This window comes from Pseudophryne corroboree, chromosome 2 (assembly GCF_028390025.1).
Source record: "Pseudophryne corroboree isolate aPseCor3 chromosome 2, aPseCor3.hap2, whole genome shotgun sequence".
Classification (NCBI taxonomy): domain Eukaryota; kingdom Metazoa; phylum Chordata; class Amphibia; order Anura; family Myobatrachidae; genus Pseudophryne; species Pseudophryne corroboree.
Window position 1 is genome coordinate 984,211,988 of NC_086445.1, and position 12,335 is coordinate 984,224,322.

Sequence of the window (12,335 nt, forward strand, 5' to 3'; positions counted from 1 at the left end):
CTCTGCTCTGTCCCTTAAACTGCATGATGTGGTGGCAGTCCTAGTAATTGTATTATATACCATTGCTATTGTTGTCATAATTTGAGCCACTTGCCAAGAGGAGAGGGGTTTCCAGGCAACCGGAAACCCCCCCTGCATTTGCCTATGGCTGCTGTGACTGGAGTTCCGGGCCCAGACAGAGGGGGTTCCTGCCTCTGGCTCCTACCACCAATACCTGGAGCTGTGCAAAAACAACAAGAAGATGATGAGCAGGGAAGATGTCTAAAAAACAAGCCTTCTCTGCATATCAGGGGTTTGACTACTGTATATAAAACACATCTGTTGACTATTATTGAACATGTAAAAAATTTTGCTCATAGAGAAAAATGTACCACGCCTGAGGTGGTGAGAATGTATGAATTGTTTCATTGTAAACCGGCTGTCCGACATGTTTCAAAGCGAATTAGCACTGTGTTCACCAAATAACTAAGGCCCAGATTTATCAAACCGTGGATGGTGATAAATTGCAGGGTGATAAAGTACCAGCCAATCAGCTCCTAACTGCTATGTTACAGGCTGTGTTTGCAAAATGACAGTTAGGAGCTGATTGGTTGATACTTTATCACTATGCAATTTATCACTCTCCTAGGCTTGATAAATCTGGGCCTAAATACCGAAGGCAGGATTCTGAATCACTTGCAGGTCCGTATACGGTCGCATTCAGACTCCATCTGACTAATACACAAAGACACGAATGTTCCACTTCGGCACATACGCAATTTGTTAAAACACGGTAGATGCCGCGACTCAGAATGAGGCCCTCAATTCCAAATGATTTGTTTTAATTTACCATTTTGTCATGAGAAAAAAATGTTTTACTCCGATTAACAAAAACAAAAGTTTTGTGAAAATTTTCCTGAAATATTTTTCTACCAGTTGTGAGCCAACATTTCTATCATAACCAGAGAACGTTGTCAGGATTGAAGATACAATCACCATAGACAAATTGTGCTTCTATTTCCATCCCTGAATGCAAATTATGATGAGAAAATAAGACACTACCGCCAATGCACAGCTCAGCTCTTATATACAAGATGCGCACTATAATGAAAAGTAACGAACAACATGTCCCAAACAAGTTTGTTTTCTTGCTCATGGTGGAAAATGTGTCAAAATAATTCCAATTTAGTAAGTTCTGCGAAGTATACATTTCACATGTTTCCATAAACGCTATCCTCAAACATGCTCGAAAAGCTAATTTAGGGAATAAGAAATGGCAGCAGCTCAAAACGCATCATAATTGCGGCTTCTGATTGCTGTGTCAAGTCACAGGGTTGTCTAACATTACTTTGACTTGTAATTTTCTCTATGTAAATATTCCTTAGACATGTCTTTATCTTGAGAGGAGCTACTGGCAACTAAGAAGAGTTCCTGCACTTCTTTCTTGTGGGGTAACCAATAGGATTGCCCAGGTGGTTATAGCAAATCGGTGGTTTGTCTGGAAGCTTATGACAACATGTAGAATTTCCCTGGGGGAGATGTGTTAGACCTTCGAGAGAGGAGTGGAGAAGTTGCCCATAGCAACCAATCAGATTGTAACTGTCATTTTATCTACTGCCAGTTGATTGCTATTCAGTGGCGTAACTACAGGGTGGCTAGACTGGCAAATGTCCAAGGGCCCACATGGTGAATGGCACCCACCCCGAAATGTGTCACTTAAAACTGTAGACTGCACCGCTGTGTGTTTCACAGCTGCTGCTGCACTTGGAACGCAACATTCAACTTCAGTTCTCCATCCCCTGTAAGCCCACCCCCAGACTCCTGTGTAACTAGCCAATGGGGGTCTATGGACAGGTTTACACGGGAAGGAGAATTGAAGCTGAGTGCCTCCTGGTGATTGATGGCTGGTGTCACCGGGTTCGGGGCTTAAGTCTGATGGCAATGGGAGGCGGAGCTTAAGTCCAGCACTGGTGGTGAACACAGGATGGCTTCTAGGGACTGCATTGGCTGCAGCCCATAGAAGTCAGAAAGGGCTGCTGATAGGGGAGTGGTTTCCCATGGGAAGCGCTCTCTCTGTTATCGCAGTCCGTACTGGCAGTCCCAGGGGGAGAAAACACTAGGCAATCACTGAGGGTCGCAGATTGAAACAGAGGGGCCTCAGTCCTGCAGCCCATAGGTAAAATCCGCCACTGGTTAGAACTATTCTTGGTTTAGAGGCACGCAAACAGTACGGTAAATTAGATAATACTGAATTCCTAAGTGACCATTTTCATGGTAGTATGTAATGATTAATAAACATGTGTAAAACCCTGGTGGACTGTGAGGTGGAGTGGGTGTAAAGAGTGGAGGCATGCCGATTGCATGTGCATGGCGGTCGTTCATCGCATCTTCCCTTGTGATGTGCTGCACGTCAGATGAGACAATGCAATAAATGACGGTATACAGTTACAAGCATGCTGAAACGACACATTGCACCATTGTACACCAGATTGTTAGTATGTACATTGTACACCAGATTGTGTAGTGTGTACCCAGCTTTAAAGTCCTGCACAATAACAACAGTTGCAACGCTGTCTGTAATAAATGTGCAAGGTGGATTCAATGCTGTCTGTAAAATGTAGGCGACTAGGTGGAGCTTGGATAAGTGTTATATTGCAGGTGAAACTTTCTCACCAAGCAGCGTGTCGGGGGGACAGCTTCCCATCTGATTCCAGCCTCAGCAGGAAAATCGGGGGTCTCCAAACTTCTGCAGCTCTTCACTTCCCTGAAACTTGACTGTCCGCCTCTTTCTCTCACTTGGTATCTCTCAGCCGGAAACCTCTGTTTATTCTCTGCTGCTGTTCCTAAAGATGTCACCCTCCCTCTGGAGCTACATGTCCACCCACCTCAAACAAGATGGCGCTGTCCCTCCTAACGGTCCTCAAGTTCCTCTGGTTTCTACCTGCCTCCTCAGGAAACATCCTCCTCAGTTTCAGGATCAAGGAATTTCTCCTCACCCAGTTACTGCCACTCAGCTGTCTTCTCTCCAGCTGTCAGTGCTTGGCACCCAGAGGACTATGGGGGTTGTAGTCTCCTGCAGTAGTACAACTCACAGACAAAGGAAAGGGATGCTCGCTCACTAGAGTCGGGATCCCGGCAGCTGGAATCCCGTCACCCACCAGAATACAGATGCCGGAAATCCTGATTAGGTCAGGACACCGACGCCAGAATACCGACAGCCGGCATCCTGACCGTGAGTATAGCAGGAGGCTTAGGTTTAGGGCGAGGGATGGGGGTTAGGGTTAGGTGCCACCCCAGGAGGTTACGGTTAGGCTGCAGGAGAGGAGAGGTTAAGGTTAGGCTACATGGAGGGGGGGGGGGTGTTAAAGTTAGGCACCACCAGGGGGGAGGTTAGTTTTAGGCACTAAGGGGGGAGGGTTGGGTTTAGGCTGGGGGGAAACGGAGGTTAGGTTTAGGCAACAACGGAGGAGGTTAGGCACCAAAGGGGGAGGTTAGGGTTAGGCTACAGGAAGGGAGTGTTAGGGGAGAGTGGAGAACATATGTAGCTCACCCGTGTCGAAATTTCAAGTGTCGGGATACTGGCGTCGGTATACTGAACGCCAGAATCCTGACCTCCGGTAACTCATACCCAACCCTATTAACCAGGTAGAATAAGGTACAGGGTAACACAGGGTTGATGTGGTAGATACACAATACAGCAGGTTCTACAGATCCAGCCAGGAACATGTGAGGGATAATGTAGGTAGCGCGATGTATGGAGAGGCACACACCTGTATACAGTCCCAGGCCCCACAATTTCTGATGGCAGCCCTGGTGTTGGCAGTGGAATATGCGGTATAACTAGCGGTGGTGACACAGTGGTATTTAGCAGGGTCACCCAGAGTCTCTGACCCGAGACACAGTATCAGGGCATGTCCTTCCTCTATGTCGTACATGAGCAGTAGTGCATTTGGGTCTCAGATGTGTTCTGTGACTACAGGGTCCTGGCAGCAACGGATGAGAGCGCTCTCCTCCAACACAAATTGCTTTTAAAAAGTTACCTCTGTCTTTCCCGACGTTGCCCCTGATATTACCTGTTTATTAAATTACTTTGTACTGTTACTCAGAGAAAGATGCAAGCAAGTCTATTCTAATGGAGGGTATTCAATTGTTTGACAAATCAGTGGAGTGTCTGTTTTTTCCTAATAGACAGGAAAACACAGACACCCAACCGACTTTTCAAACAATTGAATATCCCACTAAGAGTGTATATTTTTGCATTTTGCACTGCATGTACTTCTGAGTTCACACCTAGTTCAGTGAAATATCTCTACATTGCTACTGTCCCAGGGCCTGGCTCTATGTCCCAGACGTTTCACCAGTGGCCACTTAGCGGAGGAACAATCAGCTGGTTCAGAAAGCAATCCTCTGATTTTTGACAGAGGCAGGACATAGAAGACATAGAGGACATAGCAGAGGTGATAAGGCTGAGACAGCTGCTAGCTAATCTGTAATAACTGCAGACAGAGTTGACCCAAGTACCACGAATATTGATATGATTTTTAATTCCAAAGGGGTCTAGTACAAGGACAAAGCCTTGGCTTACAGTACTGTCAAACAGAGATCATGGTTATTTTTACAGTGCATGTACTGTACCTGGGGAAAGACGCCACAAGCTATTATAGGAAATGGGTCTAGTGGACTAAGGCAAAGCTGTTGAAATATGGAGTTGGAATATAACAATAGCTACAGGCTAATTATTATTTCAGTGACTATACTGGGGACAGCAGGTGGCACTGTGTCCTAACTTGCAAGAATAATGGAACCCCCTGAAGGGTTTTTAGAACTAAGTGAAAAGGCCATTGGACCCCGACCTAGAAATAATATCAATGGCTTAGACAACTTCTAAAGGGATGTAGTCAGGTTCACGGTGGTCGGGATCCCGATGGTGAGAATCATGACAGCAGAATCCCGACGGTCACAATTCCAACGTAAGTATTAGAGTTAGGGTGAGTTTTTTAAGGTTTCGGTTAGGGTTAGGCTGCGGAAGGGGATGTTAGGGCTAGGCAGCGGGAGGGGATGTTAGGGTTGGGCTGTGAGAAGGGGGGGTTATAGGGCTAGGGTTAGGCTTAGAATACTCACCAGGATCTAGAAATGGTTAAGTGACCCCGACAGGTTTCTCTTGTGTTCACTGGGATCTGTTGGTATTCTGACCATCAGGTTTCTCTGTCAGTGTTTCATAACCAACCCCTTCTAATAGACAGGACAGTCTATCTAAAGTCTCTGCTAAATTATACTCTAGTTATCATAGTTAATGCTCAATAAAGAGTATAGCATCCCTGTCTAGGATATATATGGAAAAGCTTGTGGCTGTGGGGCTTTTACTGTACAATTATATATAACAGGCATGAAATATTGCTGGTGTAGTTTGAGTTTTATTGTATTCTGTTTCTAATTTAACTGTGACATAAGGTATAAATATAGCTGCTTGTTTTTCTTTCAGGGTTTTTGCTAGTAGTTTTTTCTTTTATTTACACTTTCAGAGTATTTCTGCTTACACGATAAAAAAAATGTCAGCGCTTGATTAAAAAAGAACGGCCTAAGTGTACAGTTACTAGAGATGTTTAATCAGATACGGCAATTCTCGGCGACTTAGAGGGCTGCATTTAAAGGGGCAATAGGATTCAGGGTTCGGGATCCCAGCGTCGGTGTTGTGACCGGCGGTCTCCCGACCGCCAGTCACATAACCGCATCCCGGCAATAGTAATACACACATAAAACAGGCTTGTTGTGTGTGTATTACCATTTCCACCTTAAATTTCTTTTACACAACTGTTCTTAACCGTTCTACAGTAAATAAACCCTGTAGGATGGTTAATGTATCTAAAGATTGAGGGGCCAATGCAGACTTGAATGCAAGCAGGGCCGGATCAACGCTCCGGGGGGCCTGGGTTACGTAAATCAAGGGTGCCCCCAGACACACATATATATTTATATATATTTTGAATACATCCACACACACACACACACACACACACAGCAAACGTATGCACAGCACACGCACTCAGCATACATACAAACATATATACATATATATATATATGACAAGAATTACTCTCCCACTGCGCTATTTCAAATAAAACACTAAAATTAATTAATTATATGGCTGCCTGTATCCTCTATGTTCCCTGTTAGGAGGAACTAAATGTGTGAAAATATGAAACGAAATAGAGGAGATGGCGCCAAGGGAGTTATATCAACGCCCTACCTAAAAACGGACCCTTACAGTACTCTCCGGATAAATTACGTCAGATAACAAATACTAACATAAAAATTTATTAAAACAACATATAAACCCGACACAAATGTTCATAAGTATACAGAGTTGATACATTTACATTTGTCTCACAATTTGAACAATCAGTTTGTAGTGATGAGAAAAAAGCGTAGATATATCACTACGATTTCCTCCTTCTCCTTATTGTAGATTCGGAGGTAACATCAGATAATAATAGATAGATAAATAACCCAACGCGTTTCGTCTTGTTCCAAGACTTCATCGGGGGTAAAATCTCTTCATTTCAGAACATATTGTCAGCACATAAAAGGTCATTCAAAGATGTATGAACAACGTTTCAATATTTCAATGGGACTTGATTGATACAGCGAGGACCATACCTCATATATCATCAGCTTGAGTCTGACATTCAGATATTCGAATATGGGGAAGATTCAAATGTGTATAGAATCTAACTGGTTCGCAAGCATAAGGAACCTCGTCGGTCAGCAGCTTGAACCTGACACTCAGAGACTCAGGAGTGAAGGCAATTCAAATGGGTATAATGTCTAACCAATTTAGAACACGTGGTAGACCCTCCAGTAGTGCAGTGCTGACAGCCAAGTCTCTATAATGCATTATAGTCATTATAGAGACTTGGCTGTCAGCACTGCACTACTGGAGGGTCTACCACGTGTTCTAAATTGGTTAGACATTATACCCATTTGAATTGCCTTCACTCCTGAGTCTCTGAGTGTCAGGTTCAAGCTGCTGACCGACGAGGTTCCTTATGCTTGCGAACCAGTTAGATTCTATACACATTTGCATCTTCCCCATATTCGAATATCTGAATGTCAGACTCAAGCTGATGATATATGAGGTATGGTCCTCGCTGTATCAATCAAGTCCCATTGAAATATTGAAACGTTGTTCATACATCTTTGAATGACCTTTTATGTGCTGACAATATGTTCTGAAATGAAGAGATTTTACCCCTGATGAAGTCTTGGAACAAGACGAAACGCGTTGGGTTATTTATCTATCTATTATTATCTGATGTTACCTCCGAATCTACAATAAGGAGAAGGAGGAAATCGTAGTGATATATCTACGCTTTTTTTCTCATCACTACAAACTGATTGTTCAAATTGTGAGACAAATGTAAATGTATCAACTCTGTATACTTATGAACATTTGTGTCGGGTTTATATGTTGTTTTAATAAATTTTTATGTTAGTATTTGTTATCTGACGTAATTTATCCGGAGAGTACTGTAAGGGTCCGTTTTTAGGTAGGGCGTTGATATAACTCCCTTGGCGCCATCTCCTCTATTTCGTTTCATATATATATATATATATATATATATACAAACACACAACACAGTCACACACAGCATTACCTACACACACAGCATACATACATACATATACACAACACACATGTCATACATTCAGTCACACACAGCATACCTTAACACACATAGCATATACACACACACACACACACACACACACACACACACACGTGGGAGTGAGAGGGACAATGCTCCTATTAGAGTGTTAGTTCCTGGGACTAGTGTTTCACATACTCTGTATGTGCTATTTCTGGAATAATAATTGGGTCCCCTAGGTAGAAATCAGCTAATAGAGTGTCAGCTCCTGTGACTACTCTATCACATGGAGATATAATGTGGAAACTGGGGGTCAGGAGGACAATGCTCCTATTAGAGTGTTAGCTTCTGTGACTAGTCTCTCACAAGGAGATATAATGTGGAAACTAGGGGTCAGGGGGACAATTCTCCTGTTAGACTGTCAGCTCCTGTAACATTTCTCTCACATGCTATTTATGTGCTCAGGGTTGGACTGGGGCATGAAGGGCCCACCGGGGAATGCAGTGATAGGGGCCCTTGCTTAGGGGTGTGGTCAGTTGCCACAGAGGTTTGCCTACCCATTAGAGAGTGCATGGTCTGGACACCTTCATAAATATACAGTATATATAGTAAATATTGCTAGTGCATGCAGGATAATGTACCAGATTAATAACAGGAATGCACTGTAGAGAATACACCGTAGTCCTGTGCAGTATAATTTATCATATGTGCAATGTATAATTCAAGTGCACAGTCTGGAACCTGAGCCCTAGAAGAGGAAGTGGGTTCCCCAGGCAGTGGGCCCACTGGGGGTTTTCCCTGTGCCCCTGTGGGCCAGTCCGGCACTGTATGTGCTATATATGTATATATATATATATATATATATATATACACACACAGAGTAAAAACCACAGCACTCACCGCACCAGAAGCGGGGCACAGCTATGCACTTACCACTCACAGGGTGGGGTGCATGTAACACTGCACTCTCCACCACAGAAGCGGGGTACACAGCTGTACTTACCACTCACAGGGCGGGGTGCATGTAGCCCATGACCACATCGCTCTAATAAATACAAACAGAGAACCCAGCACTCACCAAAGTAAACTCACTTATCCTCAACAATTCAATAAATAAATGATGGGGGTCTAGTTGGTGAATTGGCCAATGCACGGAAGCCTGCACACCGATTCAAGGTACCCCACCTTCATACAGGTCCCACATATATATATAAATATATATATATTAGGTGCTTCATCGCGCCCTACGGGCGCTCTTCACATCGTCGCAAGGGGCTATGCCCCCCTTAACCCTTGCATGCCTTTCTGGAGTTCAATATTTGTATTATATGGAGTATTACCTGCATTCCTTTGTTTGTGGTTAAATATTGCACAATGAAAGTGCGTGCGATGGTGAAGGAGGCGCAGCCCCTTGCGACAGCGTGAACAGCACCTGCAGGGCATGATGTACAGAATGTAGTGGGTGCGGGGGGGACTGGGGATGGGGGAGGGTGTCTGGAGATGCTGCGGGTGGACGGGGGGCAGAAGTGGGAGGGGCCCCGATGGGGAAGGGTCGGGAGGTGCTGCAGATGGGGGAGGGGCAGAGGAGTGGGGGCTGCAGATGGGGGAGGGGTCCGGAGGCACTGAAGGTGGGGGAGGGGCAGGGGTGCCATGGGTGGGAGAGGAGCAGGTGCGGGGATGTTGCGGATGGGTGAAGGGTTCCAGAGGTGCTGTGGGATGGGAAGGGGCGGGGGTGCCGGGGGTGGGGTAGGGGGTCCGGAGGCAACATGGGTGGGGGAGGGGCAGGTACAGGTGGTGCGGCGGATGGGGAAGGGGGTCTTGAGGCGCTGCAGGTGGTGGAGGGGCAGGTGTGGGGGTGCCATGGGTGGGGGAGGGGTGGGTGAGGGGGGGACCATGGATTGAGGAGGGTGTCTGCAGATGCTGCGGGTGGAGGGGGGGCAGGTGTGGGGGGAGACATATATGGGGGGTGGATGGTGGAGGGGGCCTGGAGGTGCTGTGAGTGGTGGAGGGGCGGGGGAGTGGGAGCCGCGGGTGATGTAGGGGGTCTGGAGGCACAGTGTGTGGGGGAGGGGTGGAGTGCCGCATGTGGTGGAGGGGAAGGTACGGAGGTGTGGTGCATTGGGGAGGGGTCTGTAGACGCTGCGGGTACTGTACCTGCCAAAAAGGTAGTTGGAGGGTATGCAGTAACAGGGCCAGGACAGGGGTGACAGGGTCAGAACAGGGGTGACAGGGCCAGGACAGGGGTGACAGGGCCAGGTGAGGGGTGACAGGGTCAGAACAGGGGTGATGGGGCCAGGACAGGGGTGACGGGGCAAGGACATGGGTGACGGGGCCAGGACAGGGGCGACGGGGCCAGGACAGAAATGACAGGGACATGATAGGGGTGACATGGCCCGGGTAGGGGCGGCAGGACCAGGACAGGGGTGACAGGGCCAGCATAGGGTTGACAGGGCAAGCACAGGGGTGACAGGGCCAGGATAGGGGTAACAGGGCCAGCATAAGGGTGACAGGGCCAGGATAAGGGTGACAGGGCCAGGATAAGGGTGAAAGGGCCAGGATAAGGGTGACAGGGCAAGGCCAGCGGTGACAGGGACATGACAGAACACAGGGCACGGGAGAGATTGGTATTAGGGACAGAACAGTGGTGACAGACAGATGTGTCTTACCGGAGTCACTGCTGCTGTTCCACTCCAACCTGTTGGGATCTGCTGCTGGTGGAGACTTGGCATGGCTGACTCTCTCAGACTGGAGTCCTGCTTCCTCTGCCCGTCCGCATCCCTCGCCCCCTCCTCAGTCACACACCGCAGACCTCGCGCAGCTGCCGGGCACTGTGGTAAGGGGAGACTGGGAGTGACTGGTTATCCCCCAGGAGACGCTGCGGCTGGAGGGAGGAGGGGGTCATAGCATGCAAGCGGCGCGGACCTCGCGGCTGCCGGGCACTGTAGAAAGGGGAGACTGGGAGTGACTGGTTAGCTCCCAGGAGACGCGGCGGCTGGAGGGAGGAGGGGGTCGGAGCCTGCAAGCAGCGCTGACTTCTGCAGCGCTACCCGCCGGCTAAAGTGTGTGAAGGAGCTGGGCGCATCTCACTGCGGGTGGCAGCGCTGCAGCTAGCAGTGGGGTTGCCGGGGCTGGAGATAACAGAGGCAGTACGGAACCTGCACAATGGCAGGTGCCCCACAAAACTGCAGCTAAGAAGCGTGGAGTGTGCCAGAAAGTGACGCTCCTCCGCGCCAGAGAGCCCCTGCTGAGTATGCTGATGTGGGGGGTCAAGCACATAGTGAGCCGGTGCCCAATCTGTCTGTATGGCATACCCCCTCACACACCCCCATACCTCCCAACTGTCCTGATTTTCGCGGGACAGTCCCATTTTTTTGGGTCTGTCCCGCTGTCCCACCCGTGGGCCGCAGTGTCCCCCGGTGGGGGGGCAGTTGGGAAGCTCCTGAACTCGCTGTTCTGCTTAGCAGAGCTGCAGTGAATAGACGCTGTGCGCATGCGCACAGCGTCTATTTAGTGGAGACAGTGGGAGAGGGGGCATCAGGGGTACGGATTAAGGGGGGGTTCCGGCAGCAGAGCCGGATGAAGGGGGGGGGGGCAGGGGGTATGTACCGTGGGCCCCACAGTTTTAGGGGCCCCCCCGGCTGGAGTAGCTCTGTCCCAGCTCTGAAGCTCCCCGTCCTGCCAGCAGCAGCATTGTGCTACAGTCAGCACACTCTGCTGCGTGTTGGCAGGTCTGTGGTGGTGCAGGCAGGCAGCAGCCTCCCTGCTTTCTTCTGCCTGTGCGGGTGTGTAGGGGGGAGTGACCAGCCCCTCTGGATTTACCCCTAGCTGAGGGGCCAAAATCCCATTAAAAAAATATATCCGGAATTTGCATAAGGGGGCGTGGCCACGCGTCCGCGATTAGGCCACGCTCCCAACCCCCTAGCAGTCACAGCAATGAGATAGCGCCCCCCGTCTCAAGTGCCCTGGGCCCCCCGGACTCATAATCCGCCCCTGGGGGCATGCCAGCAGCTCACAGAGCGCTGGGCATGCCCCCTCACTGACGAAAACGGGGGCCCTCCCGTGAAGCCACTCCCCTTTTCGTTGACCACGCCCCTTTTTGTTGCCTGTGTGTCCCTCCTTCTGCCTGAAGAAAGCTGGGAGGTATGCACCCCTGCCTGTGCCATGCCCATACCATCTGCTTCTGCTCCTAGTCTCCTATAGATTTGCGCAGATCTGTGACTCATTTGACTAACTCCGCCCAGTGTTGTGACTCCGCCCAGCATTAGCAAATGAGTCACAAAGTCACAGATCTGGGCTATTATATAGGAGATATATATATATATATATATATATATATACAGAAAAGATACAGGCACTCACCACTTCCTTGATGATGAAAAATGTATTGGTGTATCTCACATAGAGACAATTAACAGCATGTCAGCAAAAGATGTCGACGTTTCGGCTCCATCTGAGCCTTTTTCAGGACTAATGAAATTACATCAGGTTCTCACCCAGCAGCCCATGACACACATCAAACCCTGGAGCACTTTTATAGCAGAGGCATATCACAAACCCCGCCCATCAATCATCTAACAGGAAGTAATAAAAACACTAGTACTAAAGTGTTTAATCAAGAATATATGTACAGCCAATCGATTGTCCTAAAGCATCAAAGAGCTACACAACATGTGGGCATAATAGCATATGTTTAAGATCGTAAAAACAACG